The sequence below is a fragment of the Chroicocephalus ridibundus genome, chromosome Z (assembly GCF_963924245.1).
Source record: "Chroicocephalus ridibundus chromosome Z, bChrRid1.1, whole genome shotgun sequence".
Classification (NCBI taxonomy): domain Eukaryota; kingdom Metazoa; phylum Chordata; class Aves; order Charadriiformes; family Laridae; genus Chroicocephalus; species Chroicocephalus ridibundus.
The window spans coordinates 53,836,341-53,849,650 of NC_086316.1; the positions used below are offsets into that span (position 1 = coordinate 53,836,341).

The 13,310-nt window shown below is 40.2% G+C and overlaps 1 protein-coding gene across 48 annotated transcripts in view; it reads left to right on the forward strand.

Annotated features, from left to right (window-relative positions):
- Positions 1-13,310, forward strand: part of PTPRD (protein tyrosine phosphatase receptor type D) — a 1,281,778-nt gene that overhangs the window by 337,949 nt on the left and 930,519 nt on the right. The gene's annotated exons all lie outside the window — the stretch shown is intronic.

Below are 13,310 nucleotides of genomic sequence, written 5' to 3' on the forward strand. Positions count from 1 at the left end.
TTTTTGAGACTAAACAGAATCATTGTTAAATAGAAAAAAGACATCACAAGGAGTCAGCAGAGATATTGTTGTGGTTTTGGACAAATTGGCCAATGGATGGTGACAGATGCTCTTCCACCTCTTGCACATGGAGAGAGGAGGAGAGATAAAGAGATTTATAAGTTTAGAAGGAACTAAACTACTTTAATGAAATATTATTAATAAAATAAAAAGAAAATAATGAAATAGATACAATATATAGAAAACCATATCAAGCTCCCAGGAAGACATCACCTTTAGGCACTGGGGAAGTCCCAGGCTGGACTCAGCGACAGATGGGAACTGGATTCCGGATCTGGAGTCAGGAACCCATGGATCAGGATCAAAGGCAGATGAACAGACAGGGTCCTTCTTGGATGTTGGCCATTGAAGAAAGAGGGATGACTCTTTGATCCCCCCGCTTTTATACTGAGCATGGGGAAGATGGGGTGGAATACCCCTGATGGTCATTTTTGGGTCACCTGTCCTTTCCGCTTCTCCCCACAGGTGGGACCCCTCTATGCTTTTCTATTTCTGACCCTCCAACAGGGAAAAAAATGAAATTAGCTGACCTTGTTTTTTATAACAATAAGTACAAGCAAGAGCCTCTCTGAGTACCAGTCCTTGGCATGAACTATAACGATAGGTCTTCTCACTCTGAGAACGAACAGTTTTCTGCACAATATGCTGTTAATTTCCAACAGTTAGAAGAGGCCTAGCTAAGAAGTAAAATTACTGAACAGAAAGTTGGTTCTGTTTTACCTTGAACCAGGACAGATATTTACTGAGATAATTTTTTTAATCATCTTACAATTACTGCATCCTTCTCTGTAAATGTCTGGCTGCCTTCTTAAGACAAAAATTTTAAATAACAGTATTCCCATGCAGTAATATATAGCCTTTTTTTTTTATGTTATTACTCCTTAATTTACACTCCTTTTACACTTCCCTCAAAAGAACCACATACGTATATATCCTTTGCTTCACTTGTCTCATGAAGTAGAATAAAAAGAACAATATACCGCGTGTGTTGTATTTGGTAGCAGAAAAAAAATAAACAACATTGTGATTCTCTTTCCAAGAAGGAGCTGGATTGCATAGAAAACTTGGAGGGGTGATGCATCATTCCATTTTCAAATCAAAGGTGGAACTGTAGAAACTATCTTTAAACAGAGGAAAAATCTGCTTTCAAAAATTGAAATCAAATTGAAGTTTGGTAGTACCTCGGTGTCCCTTGTTAAGCTGTGGTTGCTCGGGTTGACAGGGTAACAGCTTCTAGTAAGATCTAGGAAAACAAGTCTTTTCTCATAATCAGGCTCTGTGAACTGGAATCTCTGGACTCTCTTGTTTTAATAGTCTCCATTCAAAACCTGACTAGGCAAAAAACATGCAATCCAGTCTAAGTTGTCTCCGCTTTGAATGGAGAACTGGACTAGAAGAACCAGTCCTGGGTTCCCTTTCAACTTAAAGGGTTTATGATTCTATGGCTCTGTGATAGAAAAGCATTTACAGTGACAGTCAGTTTTGTCTGAAAATTCTCTGCCAGCTATCCTTGCTTCATGTCATGATACTGCATGATGTATTAGAAAATAATTTGTTCAGCCAGATCCTCCAGGTGCATTATGGGCATCATCTCAAGGCATGTGGAGGAAAAGAAAGCTATCAGAAGTACTCAACATGGATTCACCAAGGGGAAATCATTTCTGACTAATCTGCCTTCTATGATGGCATGACTGGATGGATAGATGAGGGGAGGGCAGTAGATGTGGTCTACCTTGACTTAAGCAAGGCATTCGACACAGTCTCACACAGCATCCTCATAGGTAAGATTAGGAAGTGTGGGTTGGATGAATGGACAACGGGGTGGACAGAAAACTGGTTGAAAGACAGAGCTCAGAGGGTAGTGATTAGGGGCACAGAGTCTAGTTGGAGGTCAGTGACGAGTGGTGTTCCCCAGGGCTCAGTACTGGGTCCAGTCCTCTTCAATGTATTCATCAATGACCTGGATGAGGGGATAGAGTGCACCCTCAGCAAGTTCGCTGATGACACAGAAGTGGGAGGGGTGGCTGACACACCGGAAGGCTGTGCCGCCATACAGAGAGACCTGGACAGGTTGGAAAGTTGGGCGGAGAGAAACCTCATGAAATTCAGTAAGGGCAGGTGTAGGTTGCTGCACCTGGGGAGGAATAACCCCATACACCAGTACAGGTTGGGGGCTGACCTGCTGGAGAGCAGCTCGGCAGAAAGAGACCTGGGAGTCCTGGTGGACAACAGGGTGACCATGAGCCAGCAATGTGCCCTTGTGGTCAAAAAGGCCAATGGCATCCTGGGTTGCATCAAGAAGAGTTCGGCAAGCAGGTTGAGGGAGATCATCCTCCCCCTCTACTCTGCCTTGGTGGGGCCGCATCTGGAGTACTGTGTCCAGTTCTGGGCTCCCTGGCTCAAGAAGGACAGGGAACTGCTGGAGAGGGTGCAGCAAAGGGCTACCAAGATGATTAGGGGACTGGAACACCTCTCTTATGAAGAAAGGCTGAAGGATTTGGGTCTCTTCAGTCTGGAAAAAAGATGGCTGAGGGGGAACCTTATCAGCACTTCTAAATACTTCGAAGGTGGGTGTCAGGAGGACGGGGCCAGGCTGTTTTCAGTGGTGCCCAGTGACATGACAAGAGGTAATGAGCACAAACTTGAGCATAGGAAGTTCTATCTAGACATGAGGAGGAACTTCTTTTCTTTGAGGGTGATAGAGCACTGGAACAGGCTGCCCAGGGAGGTGGTGGAGTCTCCAACTCTGGAGGCATTCAAAACCCACCTGGACGCGTTCCTGTGCAACCTGCTGTAGGTGACCCTGCTCTGGCAGGGGTGTTGGACTAGATGATCTCCAGAGGTCCCTTCCAACCCTACCATTCTGTGCTTCCGTGATTATTATTTCTTCTTTTCCACTTCTTTATTGAACTGACATGTATTTTGTTTATATGTGATGAACATCATCTCGAAAAAAGCTTTCATATTTGCAAATAAGTATGATCTACATAGGGATTTGGCAGAATGCTGGAACTGTATTTGCAGTTATATTTCCAAATTTTTTTATGTTGTTTTCCCCTCTCATTTGAAAGGATCTGTCCTATCTGTAGCTATCTTACCTATACTATGTCCTTCACAGACTTTGTTACTTACAAACTCTGAAGCTGTCCCTAGGGTTACAGGTTAAGATTACTAGAGAAACTGCTGGTTTTGCTCTTTCTTACCCTCAGAAGTAATTATGAGCATTATGATTGTAATAATAAGGGTGTGTAGTACCAAATTAAGTAAAATTGTATTTTACTTTAATAGCTGCCCAGCAGGTTCCAGTCTTTTCAGTGGTTTTCCTGCCATATGCATTAACTTTTATATGTCTCCATATTAAAAATTAGGACAATTTATTTAAGAAATGGCTCTGTACCCAACTGCAGTATACATGAATGATGATTATTCGCTCAGCCATGAGGTTTAAGGATGGAACAGTTTGCAAGGGATGGAAGACAGAGCTTTCATTCTGAAAATAGAATCAAGCCAGCCTTAAAATGAAAGGCTTCTGAAGATTAAGTTCTCTAGCTTAATCAGAGAGAAGACTGAGGGATGAATTCCACATGAATATATATGTGTATGCACACTACTATAATAGAAAGGAGAGGACAGCTGTTTAACTTTGAAGACAAAATGGCAGCATAAATCAAGGTATTGAGAGCCAACTTTTAGACAAGTATAGTATTAGAAATAAATTTACTAGTTGTGATACTTAAATATTGTCAGAGAAGTGCAAATTGCAGTCATTTGAAAACACAACTATTTCAAAGGTATTCTTCACTCCAGAAAATCTTATAACCTCTGTGCATGGTTTTAATGGATATAGGACTGCTTTGGTTCATTTGGACCTTGAAATCTTTTAAACTCTGATTCCCCATTTTCATCATCATCTTTCAAGACTACTGAGGAAAACAAAACGTAATGCATTGACATTTTAAAGTTCTTCATACTTGCATCTATACATTAAAATAGTAACAAAATCAAATTTCATGCTTCAGAGCTTTAGCAAGTCATGAGTAAAGTAAAGGAGTACATTGTCTTGATGAGCAATTGGTTAGATACATCTTTTATCCTCTTCCTCTGAAGAATCAGAAGCTAGCTGCAACTATAGACTGGAAGAAAAAATAGATACAAAGACACTTACATAATATTTCTTCAGTGTTTCTGCTGGCATGTTCAAGGCGCTGCTGATCACCAGATTTTTGTTCAAATAGGAAATTTTCCCTGCTCAGTTGGATGGGGACTTTGGAAGATTTTTGCCAACTTGTTAATTTTCTCTATGGCAAAATGAGTAGATGATCTCCTGAAGTGTCATCTTGTAAAAATTATTTTTCAGCCTCTAAATTTTATGATCAGAATAAATCACTTCTTGACAAGAAATGTCAAAACTGAGCTGTGTTTTATTTGGATTATCTGTGTATATTTCAGATAATCAAATCCTACCACTATTAAAAACCTGGAGTAGAGAAGCACATACAGTCCTCCCCGATGCCATGGCCTACTCAGGGAGAAATGCATACAATCATTACATCTATGGTCTGTAAGAAAGGGAAGTTACCAACCCTTGCAACACTCAGATCAAAAGGCTGGCAGTTGTGGTTGCTGACCTTGGTGAGCTGACAGATTCCCACATAGCTGCTCCCTCATTTCCCCTCCTTAACAGGACAGGGGGAGAAAATAAGACAGAAAAGCTTGTCAGCTGTTAATGTCTCTATGCTGTTTCAGGGAAAGAACTATACCACATTGGAAAAAGACCTGGTTAAAATTAGGTGAAAGAAATAATCCAGAAAGCCCTAACTATTGATTATCCATTTAGGATAAAAAGAAACAATGTGGAAAATCTGTACCTTCTTAAAGAATACTGTAAATGTGAGGTTGAATAAATTAAACCTGCTTCACCATCATCTTCTCAATGGGCTGCAGAGGAACCTCTAGTCCCACACCTGGAGCTCCTTCTCCAGTGACCTTGGTGTCTGTAAGGCTGTTTCTCTCACATTTTTCTCAGTCCTTTCTCTTACAGCTGCCACACAGTATATTTTGCCCTTTCTTAAATATCTTATCACAGAAGCACCATCATCACCTGATGGCCTCAGCTGTGTCTTGTAGTGGGTCCATTTTGGAGCTGGCTGGAACTGGTTCTGTCTCATGTGGCGGAAGCCCCTGGTCTCACAGAAACCACCCCTGCAGCTCCCTTCCTCCCCCAAGTCTTCTCACATAAACCCAATATAGTTCTTGTTAGATCAAGAAAGCTTGGAAAATTTGTTTTGAGAGGTCAATTAAATAGGCAATCAGAAACAGACCTTACATCTTTGGAGGCAGCAGGGGACTAATAATCTCATGGTCTCTTGAAGACATGACACAGCAAAGAGATTCCTTATGATTCTTTCACAAGGATAATAGAGAACATATAGATGACTTTCTGCTGATAAACATAAATTTTTATAAAGGGATGGAGGCTGGTAATATAAAGAGGTAAGAGAAAAGCCTGTCATGGATTACCATGTTCTGTAATGCTTATGCTGAAATCTGCTGGTTTCAGAATAAAAATTCTGAAATTCATGTTACGTTTAAAGATAAGTGAAGTTTATGTCTGTGAAGTTCTTTTTTTTTTTTTCCTTTTTTTCCTTTTTTTTTATTTTTTTAATATTGTCAGTTAAAAAGATGTGTTGTACACTTAGAACCATGACCATGGTGCTCAAGTGCCAACAGAAATTAAGTGTATTTTAATATTTTTTCTTGTGTAATTGTTCAGTGCAATGTTTGTGGTGCAGCTACAACATTATTGATAAAAACTCATAAACTTAATTTACACAAAACTTTAAGAACTAAAAAGACTTCATCTGAGAGCATGTTTTACTTTTTTTTTTTTTTTTTGGTTTGGTTTAGTTGGTTTAAAAATGTATTACTATGTGTAAGGAAATGATACAATGGCAAAAGTTTTGATACCTTTGACTAAAGAGGGAAATGAAGCTTTCAAAGACATAAGAAGTAGTAAATATTATGTCACTGAAAGAAAAAAATTATTCTTAAAGGGTGTCACTTCAGGGATAGTAACTGAAGATAAGATGTGTGTTCATATCATTTGTTTTACTAATTTGACATTATTTGCTCTATTAATTTGGTATTGTTTGCCTATGCATAATAAAAGAGAATAGGAACGTGAACTGACTCTACATAAACATATCCAGAGATCACAAACACAGGTAAAAGATGCAGAGTACATAAAGTCTTAAAGTTAGAAAAGCTTATGTAACTGTAAATGTGGATGAGTCGTTAAAATGGACAAAATATATAATGTCGGCTCTTATCCCACATGTGCAAATGAAGGAAAATAGAAAAGGGATTTCACTTTTTTAAAGGAAGTCATCAACATCACATATAGCTACCCATTCTGTCCAGCAAAATTGTCAAATGCTTACTGAACTCGGTATTATTGCCATTACTTATAGGATCTGAAAGAATATAATGTAATTTTTACAAATAATTTTCCTTTTAATTTAATTTATATTGCTAAGAAGAATTTGGGAGGTATTTTCACATCTTCAAAAATCATGAGTATTATGTAAACATTCCTTAGTTGGAAATAATCACTGGTGTATTGTTTATGTGATGGCTGAGGCAGGATTTCAGATTATCTCTTGTGATTTTAATAAGTAATTTTCAAATAAGCTATAATATTAGTGTCCCATGTGACATCTAGCATACCTGAATTCTTCTTCCCTATATTCTTTTGACCTGAACAAGGACTTTTGTGCTGTCATCTTGTAATTCTTTTTTTCCAGTTCTATCAACAGATCTAATAAGAGATATTAATTCTCCTCACAAGCCTTCTTTTAGTGTCTAGCTTGTGTCTTTGTGCAGGAGAATTGTAAGTCTGAATTTAATACACTGGAATTCGTTGTGGCCAGAAGCATACATGTAAATGTCAATGCTGAAGCTTAACCTTTTTTTAACATTGTCAACTGTGTATTGGCATCTGTCTGTCTTGGCCCATTTTCTGAGAAAATGTAAATGTTTTAGCCCTTCTGGCAGGGAATTTCAGCATACATAATAGAAGAGAGAGACAATAATGCATAGTGCTTCTGTAGTGGCTAACAGAAGTAGCTGACAGCCCAAAGCTTCATGCTTATCGGCTGCTTTCATTCAGGAGCCAAAGTGATGTTTCCTTCTGTTCCCAACTGATAACAAGTGTGCAATACAGGCAAAAATAACTTTGGGCCAACTGCATCCCTATCAGGAAAGAGAAAAACAAATTGCTGGGCTGATTGGCAAGAAGGTGGTGAAAGGCTCATAGGTTTGCTGAAACCAAAATGTGTAGAGGCAACTGAGTTATAGGAAACAAGAGGAAGAAAGAAGCCAAGAAAGGGCATAGGAAAAGATGAAATAAATTGAAAGAAAACATAAAAATTTAAGTAAAAAAAGAGATTCTGAGAGAAAGGAGTTACTTGCTTCACTGGAATGGAAAATGTACGCACAGTTTGTTTCCCTATAGCACTCTAAGTTTGGGAGAAAAAACTCATGATGTTGCTGTCACACAAGCAATTGTTTCCAATTTCAAGTTAGGAGTAATAAAAGAGAAGAGATTTCTACCCCTTTACTTCTGCTGATGATTTTGTATTTAGTTAATTGTCTTATGTCTCCTGTGTTCCTCTGCCTTGGGGAATTCCAGGCTAAAGCTGTTTGGAAATTTACCATTAGAATAATTTCTCATAAGAAAATATTAATTAATTTCAAAATGCAACTTGTGAGGGCATATACAACAAAGAGACTTTATGGTTGAAGCGCTTTGGAGAGATTAAATTGTCTCTTCTACATTCCACCTGTTTGTCTTTTCAGTCGAAACATATCAGGAATATACGCTTAGATTTGCCTGTTCTTTTCTTTTGGAAAGGTTCTTGGGTTTCTGACAAAGTCTTCGGACACTTTTGGAATGTTCCCTATGTAAAAAAAACTTTGAAACTCAAAAATATTACAATCGGTTGAAAAAAGTTCTGGTTCAATTCTGTTCTAGATAGTTATTCATGGTCAAATCTGTAGGCCTATTGAATTAAATTTGTCTCTCCTTAAGGGGATTTATGTGTAAATTAATAACTTCCACTAAAGCCTGCAGGAAAGAGTAGAAAGGCTTCTGAGAGATCAAATTTACTAATTGTATAAAGTCTGCAGCTACAGAGTGTTCGTGGAATACTGTAGACTTTGCATTCCATAGAATTATATTAACTTCCTGTGTCTAAGATAGGAATTCAGTTTTTTGTTAGAATTAGAACACAGTAGAAGGAGCTTTCAGCTGTTAGGAGATTACATCATATTGGTTTTATAGGACTATTTTAATTTTTTATAATAATGAAGTCTTTGACCAGTTAGAGGAGAAGTGCTATTGAAAGATTTTGGTGTTCAGATCAGAGTTATTTTTCTGAAAAAATTAAAATGTGCCATTTACATTCAAGAAAATAGCATTAATACATAAAATAACATCACTACATAGCATAGTTTGGTTCTCCTAAATGGTTACACTGCAAATTAAAGGTCACAAATTCATAGAAGTGCAGCGCTTCTCCAACAATGTTTGTATATAGTATTAAGGAACTAACTATATGCTATTAATCATTCTTCTTGTCTGGCCTTATTATAACAAATAATACATTCGTAAGATGTGTACCCTCTATGGCAAGGAATACTTCTGGATAAAGATCTGAACCTTTTATAAGGCAGCTGTGACTGTCTGAACATTGCTGTCCTGTCCACAGTGCTAGCATAACACACAAGCTCACCATAAAGTTGTTTTAGGGCAGTGAGTCTGTGAAAAACTCTGTAGAAAGCCATTCACTGTGCTGTAACACAGCTGAGAACTGTAATACAATGACGATTTCTTTTCATGTTTGTTTGTTCTTTTAGTTTCAACAACAGATGTCCCATGTGGTCAAGACGACATAATAAAATTAATGACTATTTCAATATTATAGATATAAAGAATTGTGATTTTTTTCCCCACGTTTTTCCACATATGCATCTCTTCATACATGTCCCTGTGCTTTCTGATATAGCGTTATGTAAGCTGTGAATCTCAGTATATATAATTGGAACAGATATTTAAGAAATGCTCAGTTTCATATTGCATCACTAATGTTATTAACTTTTGTTGTGATGCTTGACAAAATACATGGATTTCACAGCTCTCATTTCATCCACAAAATGTATTATTTTGTTAGAATGCAATCAGTTCGGTCAAACACAGTTTACACTTGGTAAAACTGCATTGGCTAGGCGCTAGGCTAGGCTAGGCTAGGATATTTCAGTTGGAAGGGAACTACAGTGATCACCTAGTCCAACTGTCTGACCACTTCAGGGATGACCAAAAGTTAAAGCATGTTGTTAAGGGCATTGTCCAAATGCCTCTTAAACACTGACAGGCTTGGGCATCAACCAGCTCTCTAGGAAGCCTGTTCAGTGTTTGACCACTCTCTTGGTAAAGAAATACTTCCTAATGTCCAATCTAAAACTCCTCTGATGCATCTCTGAACCATTCCCACTCATCCTGTCACTGGATCCCAGGGAGAAGAGATCAACACCTCCCTCTCCACTTCCCCTCAGGAAGCTGTAGAGAGCAATAGGCCACCCTTCAGCCTCCTTTCCTCCAAACTAGGCAAGCCCAGAGTCCTCAGCTGCTCCCCACAGGACATGCCTTGCAGCCCTTTCACTGGCTTTGTTGCCCTCCTCTGGATGCAGTTGAGGACCTTCACATCCTTCTTCAACTGTGGGTCCCAGAAATGTACACAAGGTGAATGCAGTTCTCAAGGTGAGGCCTCACCAACGCTGAATACAGCGGGATAAACACCTCTTTTGACCGGCTGATCAAGTGGTATAATTAATAATTATTAGTAATTAATTAATAATTTGGTTTCTGTGTTCAAACCATCTTGTTCTTGCTTCTGCACAGAAAGTATGTAAAGTGAGTTGGAAATGAGGTGGTATAAAGATTTGTCAGTTCAGGATGCCTTCCTTTTCTCTTTGTTCCCAGACATGGAAAAGGGAAAGAATTCAGAATGGCTAGGCTGTCAGGATCACAATGCAGCCTGTTAAACATGGCCTTTGGTAGAAAATCGAGAGTGATCCTGTCATAACAGCTGCTAGCTCCTTCAGTACTCTGGCATGAATCCCATCAGACCCCATGGACTTGTGAACATTCATCTGGTTGCGGAAAGTCACTGTTCCCAGACTCGTGGTCCTGCGAGTCGGGGGACTGGGCAGCACAAGGTCTGTCAGTATTATTAAAGACTGAGGCAAAAAAACATTGAACAGCTCCGTTTTTTCTTCACCCTTATTAGTCAGATGAACATCTTCAACAAGTATCAGTCCAAGGTTTTCTTTAGATCTCCTTTTGCTATTAGCACACTGAAAAAGCCCTTCTTGTTATCTGACACAACACTGGCCAGTTGCAACTCTAATTGATCTTTTGGCCTTCTGTGTTTTCTCCCTGCATATCTGAAACTCAGCTCTGTAATCTTTCTGCGAAGCCTGGACTTGCTCCCAGAGATTACACAATTTCTTTTTCCTCTTGAGCCCCATGAGCAGTTCCCTGTTCAGCCAAGCTGGTCTTCTACCCAGCTTGCTTGGCTTACAATGCAGTGGAATTGCCTGCTCCTGTGCTTCTAAAAGGTGGTTCTTCAAGACTGACCAGTGCTCATGGACTCCTAAGCCCTCAAAAACAGATTCTCAGGGTACTCTGATAAATAGCTACCTGAATATCTTAAAGTTTGCTCTCCTGACATTCAGGGTAGCAACTCTGCTTTCTTTTTTTCTCATTACACTGAACTCATTAATATTCCATGTTCACTGTGGCCAAGACAGCCACCTACCATCACATCTCCCACAAGACCATCTCAATTTACAAACAGGAAGCCTAGGAAGGCATCTTTCCTAGTTGGCTCACTGACTATTTGTGGCAAGAAGTTATCTTCTGCAAACTTCAAGAATTTCCAAGATCTGCTCATCACAGCAGTACGGTATTCCCAGTAGATGTCTCGGAAGTTGAAATTTCCCATTAGGACAATGGCTACTGATCCAGAAATTTCTCCTAATTGCCCATAGAATAAATAATCAGTGCTTACATGCTGGCTGGGCAATTAGTAGTAGACACAACTACATCTCCTTTGTTTTCCATCCCCCTAATCCTTACCCAAAGGCTCTCAATCACATCCTCACTAAATGTAAAGGCTGTACAATCAAATCTCTCCCTTACTCTTCACCTGCCCTGCCTATCCCTCCTTAACAGCCTGTAACCCTCCATCCCAGCACTCCAGTGAGGGGACTCATTCCACCAAGTCTCAGTAATACCAATGTTATCATAGTTCTGGGTACTAACCAATGGTTCCAGTTCATCCTGTTTGTTTCTTATACTGCATGCATTGGTGTACAAGCATTTTAGATACACTCTGGAGCACTCTGTGCTCCCAGAAGCAGTGTAAATGTTCTCACTAGCATTGTCACCCTCAGGCGATGCCATGACAACCCTTGGCTTACCTACCATAATCCTGTTGGTATCCCCTTTCCCCACTGATTCTAGTTTAAAATTCTCTTGGTCAGTCCTGCCAGCTTATGCCCAAAGATGTGTTTTCCCCATTAGGACAGGTTGATCCTGTCAAGCCCCAGCATACCTTGTGCCTCAAAGGCTCTTCCATGGTTTAAAACCCCCAGATTTCAGCAAAGGCATCAGTCTTAGAGCCAGGTGTTGATATCCTGGGCTTGCTTATTTCTTCAAAAGTCTCCCCTCGTTACTGGGAGGATCAAGGAAAACACTGTGCTCCTGAATTTTTTAACATTCTTTCAAAGGCTCTGAATTCTCTTTTGATAGACCTCAGACTTTTTGTTGCGACTTCATTAGTACCCATGAGAAAGAGCTGGAATGGATATTCGGTCTTGTGGTGACATATCTAATTCGGGCCTCAGGGAGGCAGTAACCTTTACTGAAAAGAGGGTTCAGTCTGCAAACGGGTGCTTCCGTTCCACACAGGAGGAAATCACCAATGACCATAACTCACCATTGTTTCTTATAGGCACTTAATGCAGGTTTTGTTGCGAGGGGTTAGTGTCTCTGACCTTGGCAAGACTGCTTGCATAGATTCCTCCTTTATCTCATTAAGTGCTTCATTCACTGTACTCAGGGCCTCGTACCTATTCTGTAAGGGTATCTTAGAGGATAAGGAAGGAGTTATCTCACAGGTCCATGCTGTAACCTTCTTCCACCCCTCCTTATCCCTTTTAACACTGCCTTTATCCTGGCACAAAAAAGATCCTGGACCTGCCTCTATAGTGGCCACACTATGTTGGCTTACATGCATCAGAGATGGCAAAGAGTGGCTCCATTATCAATCTCCTTCTCAGACTCTTAAATATTCCTCGGTCTGCCCATCACCTTCTGCAGCTCAGCCACAAAGTACAACTGTTCATCCACCTGGCCACACCTTCCACAGGCTTCCTTGGAATCACTCTCTGCCTCCAGGAATACTCCTTCGCACATCCCACAGCCAGAAACCTGGGTGGTCATATGCTTGGACAGGAGCTCTGTCTGTACGGCTACGTTGGTATTACGAGGTGCTATAAGCTCAGGAAAAGCAGAGGACACTGCTTTTTGCTGGGTGGTCACTATGCTGCTGCACACCTGCCTGCTGCTATGCACTTGCCCGCTGCCACACTGACACTACTTGCCCTTCTTTTCCCTGTAAATAGAATCATAGAATCGTAGAATCATAAAGTCATAGAATGGTTTAGATTGAAAAGGACCTTAAAGATCATCTAGTTCCAACCCCCTGCTATGGGCAAGGACACCTCCCACAGCCCCATCTAGCCTGGCCTTGAACACTTCAAGGGATGGGACATCCACAGCTTCCTGAGGTAACCTGTTCCTATGCCTCACCATCCCCACAGTGTAAAATTTCTTTCTGGTATCTAATGTAAATCTACCTTCTTCCAGTTTAAAGCCATTACCCCTCATCCTATCACTACATGCCCTTGTAAAAAGTCCATCTCCAGGTTTCTTGTAGGCCCCCCTTCAGGTAACGGAAGGCCAGTGTAAAGTCTCCCTGGAGCCTTCTCTTCTCCAGACTGAACAACCCCAGCTCTCTCAGCTTGTCTTCATAAGAGAGGTGCTCCAGCCCTCTGATCATCTTCGAGGCCCTCCGCTGGACCTTCTCCAAGATGTCCATGTCCTTCTTGTTCTGAAGACTCCAAAG